General features: G+C 39.0%; 1 long non-coding RNA gene and 1 pseudogene across 2 annotated transcripts in view; one reads left to right on the top strand and one right to left on the bottom strand.

Moving 5' to 3' along the window:
- Positions 1-786: 786 nt before the first annotated feature.
- LOC311095075 lies at positions 787-2,218 on the bottom strand. The gene is made up of 3 exons (XR_014608763.1): positions 2,146-2,218; positions 1,382-1,406; positions 787-1,016 (listed from the first exon to the last, which is right to left on the bottom strand). It is a non-coding gene; the product is annotated as an uncharacterized lncRNA (long non-coding RNA).
- A 7,481-nt stretch (positions 2,219-9,699) lies between these two features.
- The window catches only part of LOC311095402 (neural cell adhesion molecule L1.1-like), a 40,349-nt pseudogene continuing 30,123 nt past the window's right edge, over positions 9,700-19,925 (top strand). Inside the window, exons 1-9 of the transcript in view lie at positions 9,700-9,796; positions 13,098-13,229; positions 14,626-14,769; positions 14,989-15,100; positions 15,797-15,957; positions 16,699-16,852; positions 18,148-18,275; positions 18,358-18,459; positions 19,257-19,445. The product of the transcript in view is annotated as a neural cell adhesion molecule L1.1-like (transcript). The remainder of the gene's footprint in view (positions 9,797-13,097; positions 13,230-14,625; positions 14,770-14,988; positions 15,101-15,796; positions 15,958-16,698; positions 16,853-18,147; positions 18,276-18,357; positions 18,460-19,256; positions 19,446-19,925) is intronic.

Here is a 19,925-nt window from a genome sequence, read left to right as displayed (position 1 = left end):
GACGGCTTTGAATCCCCAAACCAAACACCTGCAAATATCATGTTTTCTCGTTTCGTGCGTTCAACAAAATTTAACTCGTTTATGACACAATAAAAAGGCCAAACAGAAAACTTTGAAGACTTAAAAATAGGTATGCCGTCTGTGTTCCACATTAACGAAATGTTTCTGGAATCACTGAGAGGCCCATTGCAAGTAGTAAATTTCTGATAGGTTTTTCCGTCATATATTTCTTCAATACTGTCATGACACTTTTTATGTCTATTAAACCTGAACTTAAGTTTTTCTTCAAAACCTTCCTGAGCAAACAATCTCTTCAGTTGTGCTTCAATGGGAACCTCAATGAAATAGGAGGTTGACCCCTCCATCAACACATTGGCTTCACAGGTTTTACACTGGGTGTCTGTACTCTCAACAATCATGAAGCATGAGCTACAATATTTGTGCAAAAGCAGAGAGGAGGGATCATCAAAAAACTGTTTAAATTTGTGGAAATTTTTTAAGACACTCAGTCTGTGTATCAGAGGGGCAGTGCAGAGATATTAATGTAAGCAAATCACTGAGAGCTTTTCCTGTTAATTTGTGTCTGTTTGCAAAAGTCATTATGAGGAGAAGACTCTCTGCAACAGAAATTGGTGCATTTCTGTACAGTGGATGATCTACAGTGTTTGTAGAGCTTTCGGGTTCTGTTCCCTCCTCTTGGTTAAGCTCAAAACTGTCTTCAAATGATAGGTCATCATCAATTGAAAAGTCTTCATCAAATAACGCATTGTCATCTAAAGTCCCTTCTTCAACAAATTCAGGTAGGTGCTCAGAAAATGTATCCATGTAAATAGGCTGTTCAGGCTCTGATTCAACATTAAGACCAGAGTGATGCATCTCACTTGTGTGTCCATAGCACTGGGATGAATGGTTGGCGTAATGGATGTTACACACATTTGTGTTTGAAGAGTCTTCCAAATTAGCAGATCTGGTCACTTGCTCGGTGCTGCAATCATCTGACCTCCAGTTTGTTGCTTCTAGAAAAAAAAAAAAATCAATTGATTAATTTGATTTTACTTGATTGGTGAATTTATGGCTTACTAGTCTCAACATGTTTATTTTTCATTATACTTATGCTAAACACATTACTAATTACTAGACTATTAAAGTGTTATAATAATCACCTGAGCTGTCAGTAAACCCTTGACAAGTGAGGTTTGAAGGTCTCACTTCAGTAACAGTGTTTTATTGGACACATTAACTTTTATTTGAATTAACGCTCCAGTCAATCAAAATTTAAAGCTTTGCAACATGCGATTTCCACAGAATAAATAAACTACATGCCATCTTGGAGACTGAAGGAAATGGAGTTAGTTATTTTACATTTTTGCACATGTTTTACCTCTATTTTCCTGTCCTTGTGTGTCCTGCAGAAAACCGAGAATGATAATACATTAAGCATATTTAACACTCGCATGCAAATTTATAAGGCATACCTAGGTTACAACAATGCAGTATATACTGTAGGAAATCCTGCTATAAATTCTCCCCTCATGGGGATTAAAATATTAACATTTTATTGGATCTGTTTAAAAGAGGTGATTATTTACTTGGATGGCCATTTTGAAAACTGTACTTTGTAGTGCTGTTGAACACTACTAGGTCAGACATGTTCTTAATATTTTGCTAATCCCACATATAAAGGTGATCTTAACAGACTGTCATTTCAAACAAATATTTTATTGTTATATAAAATTATTGAGGAACATTGTCAGAACCAATGGAGCTGATGGTTGGTTGATTATGTCCTGGCCAATTATCAGATTTGTTATTGACCTGAATCAGTTAAGTCATTCATGTAAATTAATCTAAAAATGTGCTGTTTTGACTCTGAAGCTTCATGTAATCTGTAAAGCAAATTGAAACTATAGTTATCAGATAAATGTAGTGTAGTAAACATTAAAATATTATTTTTCCCTAAAATGTAGTGGAGTGGAAATATCAAGTGGCAAGTTAAGTACCAACACCTCAAATGGTACGTAAATACAGAACTTGGGTGAATGTGCTTATATTCAATCACTGCAGATGACAATATAAATTGTTAATTTATAAATTGTTAATTTATTTAAATGCATTCCATTTGCAATAAAATGTAAATTTCCCAACCTTTCTTCTGTATCTTTTGCAAGTATTTTGCTGGCTCTTCACCTTTCTCCTCCAGCGTGAGTTGTACTTCTGCGCCATTTTATTTTTTTAAAAATATATGTAGCTCCAACTGTATAATACACACACACACACACACAAATATAGAAGATGCTCTTCTTTGATGATGGTGGTACAGACCAGTGGTTCCCAACCTTTTTCCTTGGGGCCCCCCCATGTACATATTTAACAATACGTGACCCCCCCCACCCCCCCCCCCACCCCCATATATATATATATATATATATATATATATATATATATATATATATATATATATATATTAGTGCTGGGAAAAAATTAATCGCATCCAAAATAAAAGTTTGTGTTTGCATAATATATATGTGTACTGTGTATAATTATTTTGTATATAAATACACACATATGCATGTATATATTTAATATTTTTATTTATTTATATATAAATTATTTATATTTATATATAATATAAATTATGTATAAATGTATAGACAGTATATACATGCACATTTTTTTAAATTAATACATGCGCAAATTATATGACACTGAAATAATGGGCGTGTAAGAACTATTTCAGTTAACTGAAATAAAAATAAAACTTGATTTTTTGAATGTAAAAATAAAAAATCAAGTACTAAAAGATAATGTGTTGTACATTTACAAAGCTCACAAAAACCTTAAATTACAAAGAAAACACAAGTAAGTTTATTCTATTATTAAAAAGTCGCTGTATCCACTCACCGCTTATAGTTGCTGCACCGTCACCTTTGTTTTCTTTTTTGAGCTTCAGTTGGCGCAAAAACACTGTGAACCTTGAACCTTGTAGATGATGCCGCCCCAACGTCAGCATTAGAAGAGAGCGCCATCAATCACAAATGCTGCATCGTCATTGGTTAATTCACAGTGGAGGGGCGCTGCTGAATCAACGAGGTAAAGGCGCGCGTTAGTTAACGTACGGAGTTCTTTTTACAGTCTATGATGGAGTTGCAGGCAGACGGAATGGAGGAAAAAACAGTTGCAGGACTCAAAAGAAGGTAAGCAACATGTTTTTTTAAAACAGAATTTGGGTAACGTTACATTTTAAATGGCGAGTGTATGCGGGTTCTGATTCTCTCTGAAGAAACTGGTCGTATTTTGTAGCAAATAGTTAAGCTTGCTAGGAAGGCCATAACATTAGCTTTCTGCAAACTTTAAGTAAAAAAAAAAAAAAAAAAGAATTTGGGATTATTATTTCTACATTCAGCGAGGCCTATACATTCTTGAAGTTACATAAATTGTGTATGATTGGAAAAATTTGATCTCGTGCAGTGAGACCCCAATAATTAAATGTGTTGTACTTTTGTTTATTTTACAGAATGAGTGCCGATACAAAACTGCCCAGAAGAGCGCGAAACCCTCCGAAAAAGATGAGTTTGTATGAACCAGACCCCAGCTCCCCCAGAGATAACCAAGATGGTAATTGAGTTATTTTACTATACTACGGCTTAGCTAATTGTGTTAAGTATTAAAACTGGTTTAAGTCAGTAACGTGCGGTGAAATCTGGTCATGGGTAGGCTGTGACCTATCAATGTGGCATATGTTCATATATTCATTCAGTTAATGTAGCAACCCAAGTTCATATCAGGCATCATCACATCGCTGCCTGCATACAGCAAAGTCATATGTGAGGCTAATGCACAATCAAATCTAATAATCAAATTAATGGACACATCTATGATAGATATATATTATACAACAAACAAATGTTTTGTGCGGGACACAGTAAGAGAGGGAGGCGGCGCGGTGTCAGCGAACCGACAAGCAGCCTAGTCACTATTGTGTAGTTTGTATTAATGCCATGGTTCAACAAATAATGTAAAAGTTAAATAATAATTCACTTAGACTTTATAAGAAGCAATTGCGACTTTATTTCACACAATTCTGACTTTATATCTTGCAATTCTGACTTTATAACATGCAATTGCGACTTTATTTCACGCAATTCTGAGAAATAATGACAGAATTGCGAGATGTAAACTCGCAATTGTGAGATAAGTCGCAATTATCTTTTAAAATGTTTTATTCTGTGGCGGAAACAAGCTTCCATACCTCCTGGCCTCTTCCTCCCATCCATCCTCCCTGACGCATAGCTACCGGGCCGGCCCAGCTATCGGTAGGCGCCGGCGGTGCCGCGGTAGCTACCTGAGAAAACGTTTTGGAAAAGACGGGCTATGGACCCAACCAACTCTATAGGAGGGGAGGGGAGAACTCCCTCACATGGTACAACCCAGAGCCATATAGAGAAATTTCATTTCTCTCTATGGCTCTGGTACAACCCATGCAGAGGCTGCGCGCTGCGGTGTCAGAATGCGGAACGTGTGTAGCCTAATGTAACTATACGTGACAAATGTGAAAAAAAAAAAATCCTCGACCGGCCCAAAAGTGAAGCGGCCCACCGGGAATTCTCCCGATTACCCACCCCGGGCCTGTTGACAGCCAACGCTAGGTGCCGCTAGATCGGGAAGTGCGGATTGAGTGAGAGCGAGTGGATCACGTGACATGAAGCAAGCTCGGTCTCTGCCTCAATGTTGATCATTCAAGACAGCATGAGAACTGACTGCGCATGCGCAAACCTACGTAAACTACGTTCTATGGACCAAAGAGGCACTGCTAACCTCTGCCTCAATGGCCATGGCCTTGAATTTCCTGCATGAAACAATGGTTTTAGGAGTAAACAATGGCAAAATGAGTATATTATATGTGTATTCCTGAAATTTTTTGTTACAAAAATTAATATTTGGAATAAAATAAATGCAATTAATAATGTGGTGAATTAATAAAGTTCTTGGAATTAATAAATGTAATGTCAACATTTCCTTTGGTGAGGCACTGCCTACCCTGCCTACCCTGACCGCACGTCCCTGGTTTAAGTGGTTATTTTTAACGTACTTTGGACACTTTACTAACCAAAATATTCGTCAGTATTTGGTCTCTTATTACTGGAATTTGTATATTGGTTGCTTGAGGCACAAATATTGATTATAGCCTACAGGAATTTTTAATGGAATGTCATGAAAAAGGAGTGAAATTTATTTGTACATTTTAGTGACTGAATTTTGCGAATCATCTAAAAATTTAAGGGATAAAATAATTTGTATAGGAATTGCAGCTCAAAGTTCTTTACAAAAAAGTATTCCTGCGCCATACTCTTAATAGACAATGTGTAAAATAAATAAATAAATAAACAAATAAAATGTGTGATAATTAAATAATGAAAGGGATTAAAAACATTGAAAAAATAGAATAGAGAGTGCATAAATCAAAGAGTTGCAGGAGCGAATAAATTTGAAAGTGCTAAAAGAATAAGTTAATCCTAGTTGAAGGCTAAAGTGAAGAGGTAATTTTGTTGCTTTGCTAAGAGGGTTAGAAATAAGACAATAAATATATAGTAGCATGTTTAAGTAAGATTGATTTTTAGCCTGCACTGATTTACTCACAATCTCCTTTTTGTTCACTTTGTGTTCATTTTCAGGACTTTTTGTATTTTTGACCTTTGAAGATGGATACACAGCAAAGATTTTTAATCTCTGTGATATACTAAACAAAGATGATAAACCCATCGCTTGCTTTAGAGATCTGACACCAGGAGAAAAAGTACTTGCAAGATGGTCTGACAATAAGTTCTACAATGCTACAGTAGACTTCATTGGAACAGCTGACAAAACGGTGGATACCAAGAAGGCGACAAAGAAGGACATGAAAAAAAGAGATGCAGCTGCACAAAGATTCTACAACCTTCCATTCCTACCTCAAGCAGGCCAGTCCACCTCTGCACAGGATCACCCAAATACTGCGGACCAAAATGTCATTCAGCCTCCAACAACCTGGCCAGTGTACCAGCCTCCACCTACAGAGTCATTTCTACCTGTCCAGCCACAGCACCAGCATGCAACTGCCTGGCCACAGTACCAACTTCCAGTTTCCCAGTCATCACCAAATACGCCACAACATTACCAGCATTCACCAGTCCAGTCGCTCAACCAGTATGGAACTACTCTGTCTCCAATTCCACACAATTCCAGCCTTTCGCAGTATTCAAAGCATCACCAGCCTCACACAGCACTACCAAGGCCGTAACCAGGGTTTGAAAATTAGTGAGGTCCGGGGTGAGGTGCAGGGCCGGATTAAGAATTCAGAGGCCCCCGGACACAATGTCTTGTAGGCCCCCCCTTATGCAGGCCAAATGTATAGTTTGTCCAAGGACATTTTAATTTTGCATTAACAGTTTTAGTTTACTGACTTAAAAGGATCTTTGTTGTACTATGCTGGAGTAAAGTTCACAAATGATCGTTCTTTCCCATAGGATTTTGTAAAACTATGATGGGTGGACCTCGGTCCCTCTAGGGGGGTTCGGGGGCATGCTCCCCCGCAAAGAAATTTTGTACATTTTAAGGTTAAATGCATCAATCTGGTGCTCTTTGAGAGCTCAAAATTAAGAGCTTCAACGGGCTTCAACCCATGAACTGTGCACAAAGAAAAAACATTGACTTGTACCTGGACATTGAAGGGGGCTCAAACATATTTTTTAGTTATGATATAGAGTTTCAGTCTACATTATCACTGGTGTTTTAGTATGCCAAACAATTAGTATAATAATATAATAATGATTTATATAATATATTCCTATATAAAATCCATATAGCCTAATAATTGAAAATGAATATTTCAAAAGTATATTTTACATTACACTATAGGAAAATTACAATACTTTTGTCCTAATGTCTTAACTTGCAAGAAATAAACCCTTTGATCGCATGAGCAAAGTGCACACTTTTCTTTAAATCACGCAGCACAAACAAAATGCCTATATTAATTAAAGTCTTGTGCTGTTTTATAAAGCACAAAACCATATCACGGTTTCGATTTTAGTTCGTTGGCAAAATATAACGCATTATAATATATATATGACTTACAAATTGACATCAACTACGATGTTGTTGCATCATGCTTGTAGTTTCTTTTGCGCTTTATTTATAATAAAGTGACATAAAGCGCTCTGCCGCATTTGCGCGTGTAATTGAAGAGGACGCGCAACGAGACTGACGGGATCAGGAAAGTACGTTTTTTTAGGTGAGAGACTTTTTATTTCGTAACAAGTTACAAATAACGTTAGAATAATGATCTGTATTATGCTATTGTTTTTATAGTGTTGTACATTTCTTACAGATAATCACGATGATCATTGCGTTTGTCTTACCGAATGTGGTATCTTCCTGTCAGCAATTACAGTTTGTCTAAGCTTCTTCTTTTTTATTAATGCCACGAAAAACATTAAAAAAAACAAAATAATAATAATAATCCGAAATAAGTTCAAATCTTGTGTTTTGGAAAAGAAAATTAATATATCACTAGCCCTAACATTCAACTTCCCACTTTATTAACGTCCTAAAGTGTCACAATAAAGGGGAAAAACGAGTACAAAAAGACGTATAATAGGTGGATCTGGCAACACGGAGGCTGCGCCCGCGCCCTCACTCACAACACGTTCTCAAGCCCCGTTCACTGTTCCTTCTCGCAGCGACATGAATTGCAAACACACATGACGCGGTTTAAACGGCTAATTAATCATTGAGAGCTTGAAATTTTATTTTTGAATATAAAAAAATGACCGAGGTCCGGACCTCGGTGACCTCATAGCTGGCTACGGCCATGCCTCTGGGGGTTAATAGTGAATGGACCTTTGTAAGCGAGAGGGTTTGCTGGCTGGCTGGATGTCTAGAGCCCAGAGACGTATGGACTGAGTCCATGACGGACAGGTCGTAGAGCCGATGGAACGTAGGCTCTTTCCTCAGGACCTCCCTGCGGAGTGTGCTCCGATTGGGAGGCTTCTGCAATTTGTTCGTCTAAAGACAATTGGATAGGACTCACAACGAAAAGCTCATGGTTTCTGAGGATGTAGTTCCACTCCGCCAAGGATAGTTTCTTGGAATAGAAGACACATAGATGGAGGACTGGTGGATCACCCTGCCACTGTGATAACACGGCTCCAACCCCAATCGTAGAGGCATCAACCTCCACGATGAAGGGTAATGCTGGATCGGGGTGGACCAGAGTTTGAGCTGAACAGAAGGCTTCTTAGAGTTGTCCGAAGGCTTTCGAGGCAAGGGGGTTCCAGGACAGAGACTTGGGCCGGTTCTTCAGGAGAGAGGTGAGTGGAGAGCTGATCAAACTGTAGTTTGAAATGAAACAGCGGTAGAAGTTGGTGAGTTTAAAGGAGCATTGAATATCCTTGATGGTAGTGGTCTGAGGCCAAATTCAGATGGCATCCACCTTCCTCTGGTCCATCTGTGCACCGGCTTGGTGATTATGTACTCCAGGAAGTCGATGGTGTCGTGGTGGAACTCGCATTTCTCCAATTTGAGGTAAAGGTGGTGTTCTCTCAGCCTGGAGGACCTGCGTCACGTGGTGGTGATGTTCGGCCAGGTTCCGAGAGTAGATGAGTATATCGTCGATGTAGATGATGACAAAGCGACGGAGGAACTCTCAAAAAACACTTCGTTCATGAACGCCTGAAATATGGAGGGTGAGAGGCTAGGACCAGAGAAAGTGGATAGTGGAATTTGGCGGTTTGGGCATTCAGTGTGCGGTAGTCGATACACGTCCTCAAACCTCCATCCTTCTTGCCTATGAAAAAGAAGCTGGAAGCGGCAGGGGAAGTCGAAGTACGAATTAACTTCTGCTTGAGTGCCTCCTTGATGTACTCCTCCATGGCCTTCTGCTCTGGGATGGACAATGGATAAATCTTACCTTTGGGTAAGGTAGCTCCAGGCCGCAGGTCGATGGCACAGTCCCATGACCGATGAGGTGGTAGTTCTGTCTGCTTGCTGAATACATCTTGGAAAGCCTGGTAGTCAGAGGGAATTTCAGGTTTGATGTTGGACTCAGGACTCTCAATGGAGGTGGAGTTGAGAACGAGATTCGAGGTTGATGGAGATCTGAATCGTCAGAAAGTATTTGAAGGTTCCTTGATGGCCGAACAACAGTTCTCAGTACAATACTTACTCCATCAAGTAATCTCTCCTGTATTCCAGTTTACCTGAAGGGAATGTTAGTTCATCCACGGGCGTCCCAAGATGATATCCGCAGTGGAACCTTCCAGCACCAGAAAGGAGATTTTCTCTTGATGCAGGCAGCTAATGTGGAGTGTCACAGTGTCTGTTACTTGATGCAGCCACGGCCCAGCGGTGTTCCCAGGATGGAGTGAATATTCATTCTGTGTGAGCAGGGTTACCTTTTTAGTTGGAGTTGGTGAAGAAGATTGAGGGAAATGAAGTTTCCAGCTGATCCAGTATCTATGAGGGCTTGCGCTGAAACAGGGCATTTTAAGGCTGTTACTGAGACAGCCGTGCGAGTGAGAGATGCAACTAAGGGAGGAAGTTGAATGGTACTCACCGCTGGGCGTGGCGGCAGACCGGACAGTTGAGAATCAGGTGTCCGTCTGATCCACAGTAGAGGCACAGTTGGTTTTGTATCCTACATTGACGCTCCACACAGAAACGATGGAAGGAATCAATCTGCATCGGTTCTGGTGCTGGAAGGGCGACAGATGGTGTGGCAGGAGGAGGATGCGCAGCGGGCAGATCCAGTGTGCATGCTGTGAGACATTAGGAGATGAGTAGTGAGATGATATAAGCGTTTTTTTCCCTTTTCATTGGGAAACCATTTTTTAGGTTGCATTTTGAAGAATAATGAACCTGCTGCAATCTTCCTCCTTGCCAGAGAAGGACGCTGGTCAGGCCACGGGACTCACCGAGGCAGAAGAAGTCACAACGGTGGTGGATGATAATGATTGGTGAACGGCATAAACCAGTTTCGTGAACGGGTCTGGCTGGCGATCTTTGCTCGTCTCTGTCCCTTGTTGCATTTTGCTGGTCTGGTCTTCTGTCAGCGTACAGAAGGAGACAACACTGGTAGCAGCGAGCAAGCGTGATAAGCAGGTGAGGGTTCAGCATATAGATTGTTCGGTAGACTAGCTTGAGTGATAACAGTCTGTGTGTTCCTTGCAGGTGCTGTGACGATGATCTGGAGACGAGGAAGATGAGGGATGATGAAGAGAAATAGATCGTAGCAGGTGAGTAGTTCGGGTAAGGAGCCAGGTAAGTTGTACCTGTGGTAACAACAAGACCAGATGATTGGGAAATGAACGAAGACTGCTTAAGGACTGTGTGTCGATGAGTGGGTGCAGGTGTGCGGGGATAATACTCAGGTGAAGCTGATGGAGTGGGTGGAGCTGAAGGGTCTGGTGTTGTTGATGGTGTTGCATCGGTGACGCCTATAATGGCGGCTAATGAATATGAAGTCTTGAACTTTTACATGAAATAGCTTACTTACACACTGATAAATAAGGTGGATAGGAGGTTAATATTGTTGATAAATAAGGTGGATAGGAGGTTAATATTGTTAATTAATATGTTAAGTATTAATTTGTGTAACAATGACAACTTCTTCAGTCGTTCAACCGCTAGTTTACACTTTATTTTAAGACGACATTTATGTGATTAAAGTTGAGTCGACTAGTCGCTGATGACGTCATTAATGAACAAATAAGCCTGAACGCGGGTTTACTTGTGTACAGCTATTGCATATGACATAGCGCTGCCAACAAGGCTATTGCTCCTACATAACAGCTTGTTTTATCAGTTATTTTGACTTTGGGTTGTGATATTTCTAACAGATTTCTGCTCATTCTGAATCAGTCTCGGTGCTTGCTCTGCAGCAGCAGCAGCTGCGTAGCAGATCTATACCAAAGACCAAATACATTAACATTGCCATATTCATTACCATGCCAATCTCTATTACCATACTAATCTCCTGAGAGTTGTCATGACAGAATATAAAATATGGTTGTTACAACCCCAAGATGGCATAGGATTATAGGGCTATAATAACACTTAATTAAATGTAAAAAATAATTAGTGTGCTGTAACAAAGAAACCACCAGCACTGATAAATACAGTGAAATCAAAATAGTTTATTTACAAATTTTGGTGTGCAGGTGTAATGATGAATTTGTGATCTGTGAATAATGATCTGGTGAACAGAATGAAGTCTAACTTGTTTTAACCCTCTGGGCTTCTTCGTATAATAGTCACACTTAGCTTCCTCCCGCCCGAAAACGGGCGAAGCCTTAAAATTTTACTTTACTTTTTCCCAGGATAACCAATCAAATATATTTTTGTTCTATAATGTTTTCTGAATATTATTTAGAATTTTTAGAATTTTTTATGATACTTTGCATTAATTATATAATTTTTATGAGCTATTTTTTCCATTAGAATTAATATATATATTTTTATTTTATTTATTTTATTTTATTTTTCAATAAATGCAACATTTCACATCAAAATAGAGTGTAGGCCTAAAAAAAAAAAAATTTCAACTGAGAAGAGCGCCATCTAGTGGCTTCAAAATGTATTCATTTGTGTCATGTCCTATAACCGCCTATAGGAGGCCTATAGCTTTTTTATTTATTTATTTGATTTATTCCCATTCGGAAAGATTTTTTTTTATTACTAAGCAACCACTGAATGGAACAACACAAATTATATATCATTTTACATTTATTAACTCCTAACGAGTGCTGAGTAATCCCTCTAAAACCAAGTGTACCGCCAACAGGCGCCACCTAGCTGCAAAAATATTCTTTACCATATTTTTTAAAAATCTTGCCTTGATTAACACAACGTTGATGTCATTTGAAAGCTTAGAGTCTGAACTTTACAGTGAATGTATCCACTTTGAAAAACTCTTAAGTATTTTGAGTTATTTGCTGATAAATAGAATTTCCTTTTTTTCATAATCTATAAAATAATGTACTGCAATGTGTCAAAAACATCATACAGCTCATGAAACATTCTCAGATAATTGAAAATGGCACTTCATTTTTTACAGCATATTATTACAATTAAAATGAGCCCAAAATTAACATAATCTATTGCTTTTATGACAAGATATTCTTCATGGAGATAATATTGCCCATGAGGGGGTGTCAAAGACTGTACAAAAAGGCTGTCTCTTTTCCAAATGCTGTAACTTTTGATTCCTTTATCCAAAAATTATTATTTTTTATCCAGATGCAGCTAACATGTAGGGAGACTTCACTAAAAAAGGAATTTTCTTCCTGAGTTATTCCATGACAAATAAGAAAGATATGCAAAATCATAATAAAAATTATATATATATATTGTCTTTTATCCGCTGTTTCTTGGCAGGACAATGTCCAAATGTAATGTAATTTATATTTTCAAAAAATTTAAAAAGAGTTCTTTCAAACGATACCTACCTTTTGACTCTCCTTGCTATAGTTTTGGAGTTATTATGATTATATAATTTTTATATAGTTTGGGGCAAAATTGGCTGTTTCAGTCTTACCAGTTCATTTCTCTCTGTGTGTGTGTGTGTGTTTGTGTGTGTGGATGTGTGTGTGTGGGGGGGAGGGTGTCTTATTTGCACTCTTGATGTTCTAGAGTGTCACCCCTTCATTGCTGTACACTTTTTTTCAGCACAGTGGCTGATCTGTAGCTTGTACCACCAAAAGTTTCTCTGAGTTTTTCTATTTTTTCATATTTCCCATTCATTTCCTATGTCGCCCGTTTTCGGGCGGGAGGAAGCTAAGTGTGACTTTTTTTTTTACGACCCTTTAATATATCAGAATCATCTCCTTGATTTTTTTGTGTGTTCATATAGGTAATAAAACAAAAGTCACCAAGTTTCACCCCCATCCGATGAAGCAAAAAAATTAAACAATTCGAAACGTTCAAGTTTCCGTTTTCGGGCGAAGAAGCCCAGAGGGTTAATACCCTCTACACTGACTAACAAAATCAAAAAGACATCTTCAGCGTCACTGACACCCTGGTTTTGAGAGTATTAAAGTTTTTTTTATTTTGATTGTTTGTAGCTGCTCCTTACTGGACCAAGTGGCCTGAGGACCTCATGTATTCCCCAGGAGAGACTGTGAGACTGCAGTGTCAGGCTGATGGGATACCAACCCCAAACATAAAATGGAGTATCAATGGAGTTCCTATCACAGGTATACAACAGGCCATTTAATCTCTTCACCTATCTTACTAGCCAGGGCTTCTTTGTAACTGTTGTTTACTAGTCCTGACTAGAAGTTTTTCATATTTGATCACCTCAAAATATTTTGGTGCAGATATACTGTATATATCAAATATGCTTAAGTATATGCATCATTCCCCTTCCTCTGTTTGTGTCGTTGTGCTGGCTTTACTATTATACTAAAATGTTAAAATAGAAATATTCAAAATTATAGCTGAAGGCAACAATTACGAGACCAAGCACGCTAAAATAATGTTGATTGAAGTTCCTGTTCTGGCCTTTTAGTTCCTGTCAAAACTGCATTATATAAAACCATTATCATGCATGTATCATAGCATAAGACTCTCGACTCAAGATGCAAATCTGTCCACTGTCTTGGTTTTTCAGACTGGTCTTGTTCATTCAATTCAGTTCAGTAAAAATGTCAATGTTGCAAAATTCATCAGTTATGCAACCAATTCAATTTATCTATGAAGCAGCTCTGCAGAAAAACGTTGATGTCATCATTCAGCTCAGTTCAGCTCTCATGAGATTGGTGAAGCGTGTTATATAGCCATTTACACACATTTGAGTTATATTGAGTTACATCCATTTACGCTGTCTACATTAATCCGGATGCATTTGAAAACGACGTTTTCGTTTATGAACAAGTTATAACGAGTAATAGTTGCACTCTATGCCACTCTATATTTTTGTCACTGTTGGTTGCAATAAAAATGAATGCTGGATCTTAACGCAAGCAGTTTAAGTTATTTACCCTGAACAACCAAACCTCACACGATGATCACAGACACTGAACTGAACCAAACACAGGGCTTAAATACACAGGGAGTAATCAAAGAAACACAGCTGACATGACCATTGAGTTGAACAACAGGTGACCAGAATACAACAGTCAGACATGGTCAGGGACGTATAGGACTCCCCCCGAGCGGGGTCAGGGGTCAGGGCCATCACGGGACTCCCGTCAATGTGCATCTGGGTCATTCGGGATAGTCTTTTATTGGAACAGACTTCCAGGAAAGACATGAACTCAGACATGAACATAAAAATAATAAACCCTAAATATGAACAAGCAATTTAACACGTGACAGTTTTACTGTTGTTAAACATTAACCCATAATTATCTCAATAAAACAAGTGAGTTTCTGGTAAATGTTTTTTATTTCTCTGTTAATTCTTCTGTGATTGTTTAGATAGATAGAATTGTTTGGTGGCAACAAGGAAATATATATATTTGTTTTCATGACAAAGAGTGCACAAGAGGCTCCCATCTATCTAAACAATCTTGCAATATTTTCAGACAATGTTTCTCCTTGTAGACCTAAAGGCTTCTGTGGTTCTCTGTGGTTCTCTGTGTGTTGTAGGGACGGATGTGGACCTCAGACGGCATGTGAGTTCTGGGACTCTGGTCCTGACCAACGTTCAGTTCAGCGATACAGCAGTCTATCAGTGCATGGCCACCAACAAACATGGCAGTATCCTGGTCAACACGCATGTCCATGTTGCTGGTGAGTGTTATTAGTGTAAACTTTGATCAAATGCATTTTGATTATTAGTGCATCTTCACACAACGCGGTAGAAAGGATGGGAATGATGTCACTCCAGAAAGGGTTCAAATGATGTGATGTGTGCCTAACCCTCTGGGGTCTGAGGTGTTTTCTGGGCCCTGAAGGTGTTCTGATTTTTCGAGAGATATTTCTATAACGGCTGTACGTTGTGTCGGTCAGAGCTGCCTCCTCAGATCCTGACGGCGGACGGGCTTGTGTACAGTGCCACAGAAGGGCAAACCGTCCTGCTGGAGTGCCGAACCTTCGGCTCCCCGCTACCCAAAGTGGACTGGTGAGCATGTGTTGTATATTTATTATCAACACTTGGGTAAGTTTCATATAAAAACTAAATTTTGAACAAAAAGCTGAGAAACTCAAGTTTTTATCAAAAACTACATCCAGAAGGGATTCAGGCCGATGATCAAAACATAGATGGAGTAAACTGAGTCCATCAACACCCCTAATGCTTGCACAGTCCTATAGCTCATCCTGGGTCGACATTTCATTCAATAACATTAGGCGGTTTTGATTAATATGCTATTTAACTTTTTTTACATATGCATATGATTACATATGAGATGACTTGTTTCTGCATCTTCTTCTCCGTGTTTTGATCAGGAGATTCAGAGCTCTTTCAGAAGGTGTGTAATAGCGCCCCCTACTGTATAAGAGTGAAAACCCAGAAAGCCGGAAAATTCCGTCAATGGCAGGGAAAGAGTTAAATGAATTATGATTGTAAATCCATGCTGAGCAGAACTCTATGCAAGAGTTTTACAATATTAATTATATAATGATTGCTTTATATTTGTATCATTAAAACAAATCACTTTAAAGATGTTTAAATCTGGAGCAGCTTATAACCTATATTTGAGAAAGATGAATGCACTAATAATAAAGCAGTATGAATAAGGGTTTGAGGATTGTCTGCCAGATGCTCAGATGTGATGTTGTCTTGTGTGTTTAATCCAGTGCGACTTCATGTTTGCAGGGAGATTGTAGACACCGGTCCAGCTCATGCTAATCCTAAAATGTCTCAGATGACCAATGGAAGTCTTCAGATCAGTAACGTGAGCAGAGAGGACAGCAACATCTACACATGCTCAATGAGACACAGCAACAGGAGCATCAGTGCTGAGCTGAAGGTCTTGAGTAAGTGTCCATATCCATCAGAAAATTATCATCACAAGTAGCATAGATCAAAACTGAACAATGTGCTTTCTTGATACACCTTACAGGGTTTGTACAGATACTGTAAAATGAAATTCCAGGACTTTCAAGCTCTACTTTTTTGGTTTTCAAGGACTTCAATCATAGATATCACTTATCAAAACAATATCTTTATTATCTTTCAAATTCTAAAAAGGGTAAATAGATAAATAAATGTATACCAATAAAACAAAGTGCAGCACATGCAAAGTATGCAATGACTGTGCTTCTGATTGTTAACAGGCTTATTAGAGGGATAGTTCACCCAAAAATTTTAATTAGCCCATGATTTACTCTCCCTCAAGTCATCCTAGGTGTATATGACATTCTTCTTTCAGAAGAACACAATCAGATTTATATTAAAAAATGTCCTGGCTCTTCCAAGCTTTAGCAGTGAATGGCAGTTTCTGTTTTGAAGTCCATCAAAGTGCATCTATCCATCATAAAAGTGCTCCACACGGCTCTGTGGGGTTAATAAAGGCCTTCTGAAGTGAATCGATGTGTTTGTGTAAGAAAAATATCCATATTTAAAACTTTATCGACTAAAATAACTAAGTGCTGCAAACTCACATTCACAACATACATTTCTCACCACATGATCCATTCCTGGCCCACATCTCTTATATGGAATTGTGTCACATTATGGAAGTAAAGTGAGTCATGAATGTCTTTTCATGTCTCCAGACAGAACTAAGATTGTAGACCCTCCCCAGGATCTCCATGTTGTACGTGGAAATGATGCTGTTTTACAGTGCAAATATACAGTGGACGAAAAGTTAAAAGATCCCAGAGTTCAGTGGAAGAAGGACGGACGCAAGATCGATGCATCTGATAACAAGTAAACACAAGATTTGAGCTTATTTGTATCTAAAATCTTCTAACCTCGTCAATTGATAATGCACATTTTCTGTTGATTCTGTTCTTTTTTTCTTTGTTTTGTAGTCATTATTTGCATTCATTTAACAGCTCAACACTGTTAATGTTATTATTTGCATTGCTTATTTTCTTGATTTTCCGCGAGTACCATGTTTTTACCATGTTTTAACCATGTTCTATTTTGTCAAGTGGCTAACATAAGATCCAGCTTTATTTTTAGTAACAGTAATGCAGCATTTTCACCAACATACAATTTGTTTTAAAATTAATTGCATGCCATTTAGCAACACAAGCCATTCAGGATTTATTAATATGATATTGTAATATCGATCTCGCTCACTGCAGTGTGCAACAAGTGTCTCTCAGCAGCCGGCGAGTGAATGCACATATGTTATAACATCTTTTTCAACAGACAAATGTAATGATAAAAGCGCTGTGTTACTCCACATACTCTTGACCAGAAGAAGCGGCGACATGATAAAGTTCCGCTGCTCTTGAGAAATCTCTCCAGCGGCCTTGTCCCGCTCCACCGCATTCGGCCCGTTTCTGCTTTATACTACAGTAATGTTAATAATCTCTGCATGAATATTATTTCTGCCCAAGTTCCGTCAGATTCTTTTCCGGCTGTGAGATGAAGACAACAACTCCCATGATTCTGCGCTCAATCTCAGCGTCATCAAGGTACTCCTTTGTTTTGAATAGGCGACCTCTACAGCGAGAAACTACATATTGTGCCTTTAATTGAACTGTATCTATTGTCTTGCCATTTTATCGCCCATTGTCCACTAAGTGATCAAAACAATCCCATGAATATCTAAACGTTCCATAAAGCAATAAATTCAAACCAGTAAAACCAGATTGTCATATGTGAAGTTCACAATGTAATTTTGGGAGGAGTGACCCCATCTAATCTTCATTTAAAGGCCGGAGCATATAAGCAGCCGCTCGCTCACCTCGCTCTGGCATCAGGTGTTCTGGCATTGCTCCACCTCCCCAACTCCACCAATGTAATTTAGGTATCTTGCTACTTACCATACTCCTCATCCAAGCATTAGCAATCCCACTGGGGGTGTATCTGAGCTCGAGATGAAGCTGCTTCCACTGCCGACAGCAAGCCAAATACGCTTAACCTTATTAGCTTAAAGATTACATGGGCAAAGGAACTCGTGAAGTTGTATGCATTGCATTGTATGGATGAATTCTATGTTTTGGTGGCTTTGCTGGTGTTTAATGTTTGCGTTTCCCACATGGTCGCAGGTACACTGAATACCCAGATGGCTCTCTGAAGGTGACCGATGTTCAGATGAAGGACTCAGGAACCTACAGCTGTGAGATCAGCACTAAACTCGACTCCGACAGCGCCACGGGCTCCATCACCGTACAGGGTGAGTCTGTCTCCTCCAGTTAGACATGCGGCTTTACATGTCATTGCTTCTGAAGCACATTCATGTGTTTGACGGTCCTCAGATAAACCTGCTTCTCCTCACTCGCTGGAGCTGTCTGAAGAGATGGACCATAGTGTCACTCTCTCCTGGATGCCAGGCGCTGACAACAACAGTCCCGTATCTGGTAATTATTATCAAATCATTGATATTTTCTATTTTCTATTCATATTGACTATTTTCATAATAGCCCACCATTTACCCCATCCTATGTTTTATTGTATTTATTTAATCTTGACAAACTATAAATCATTAGAAAGGTCAATAACACTTTATTTTGATGGTCCACTTAAGACATCCCTCTGGCTATAAGTAACTATATTGCAAATACATGCCAACTTACCTACTTAACCTGATCCTGAACAGTACAGTCTACTAATACTCTAAAGAGAGTTCGTTGACATGTCATCACCATAGAAATAAAGTGTAACTGAAAGTTCTAAGGCTTGAGGTTCTTTTTTTATCTCTGTCTTATTGTAAAAATCTTACAGTGACAGTATTTTTTTAATGTTTGTAGGAAGGTATGGCTTTAATATGAAATCTGAACCTGTTATACATCCACTGAGAAAGAAACTCCTGTGCACTTCTCATCAGAGACTTTTACTGAGCTCCGTCCCTCTGGGCTTTAGTCCAAAAGTGTGCTAATTTGGAGAATATCAGGTGGATTCTCATTTTTCTATTTTGAGCATTAGGGCCCTGTCGATCAAATCCTCAGTACACTCCTAATGCTCCAGAAAAAAAGGTTTTCTCAAGAACTCTTTTGGATCCATTCTGTCTTATTCAGGAACAAAATATCCAGACTCTAGATGGCAGACATTCATTGTTCGATTTGTGAATTTAGTAAAAGATATGATTCAAATCATGTTTTATTCATGATTCAGCTACATTATGATTATGTGGCCTTTCGTCCCTGTTGTCCACCAGAGTATGTTCTAGAGACGAAAGCCGGATCCTCCCGGTGGGAGAAGTTTAAGATAGTTCCTCATGACATCAAACACCTGAAGGTCCGTCTGCTGCCGTACAGCACATACCTCTTCCGGATCAGCGCTGTCAATGCCATAGGACGCAGCGAGCCCAGTCCTCCCTCAGACTCGTACAGCACTCCAGCTGCCAGTAAGATCCTCTGAGCTCTGAAACACTCCATGAAATACATGGAAAAATGCAATGGAAGTTACAACCCAGTCTATTTTACAAAGTCCCACATAGCAACATTGTGACGTCCTAGATCCGGCCCACATCTGGCACATGTGGAAAGATGATCTGGCCCACATGCAGTGTGGAATGACGGCCCTTGGGCGGCTCGCTCCTGTTTGCCGGATCTGGGCCACAAGCAGGCCATAGCAATGCCTTATGTCAGCCAAGAGCAAAGAAATACACCACAACTGGACCTTATCTGAGCCACACAATCATCTGTGTATATTAAACATGGAGTCATTAATAAGCCTTAATAAGCCTGTTAACAAGTAGAATCAGTGAAGGATAGAAGAGAACAGAGAAAGAGACGAGCAGAAACACAACAACTACAACTGACTTCAGCCACAGCCTTAGATGAAATCAACTGAAGATAAAAGAAGACATTAAATCTGTGAAGAT

This window comes from Abramis brama, assembly GCF_963993115.1.
Source record: "Abramis brama genome assembly, chromosome: 13".
Taxonomy (NCBI): Eukaryota; Metazoa; Chordata; class Actinopteri; order Cypriniformes; family Leuciscidae; genus Abramis; species Abramis brama.
Note: the sequence above shows the minus strand (reverse complement) of the source record. Positions and strands in the feature narration are given on the sequence as shown.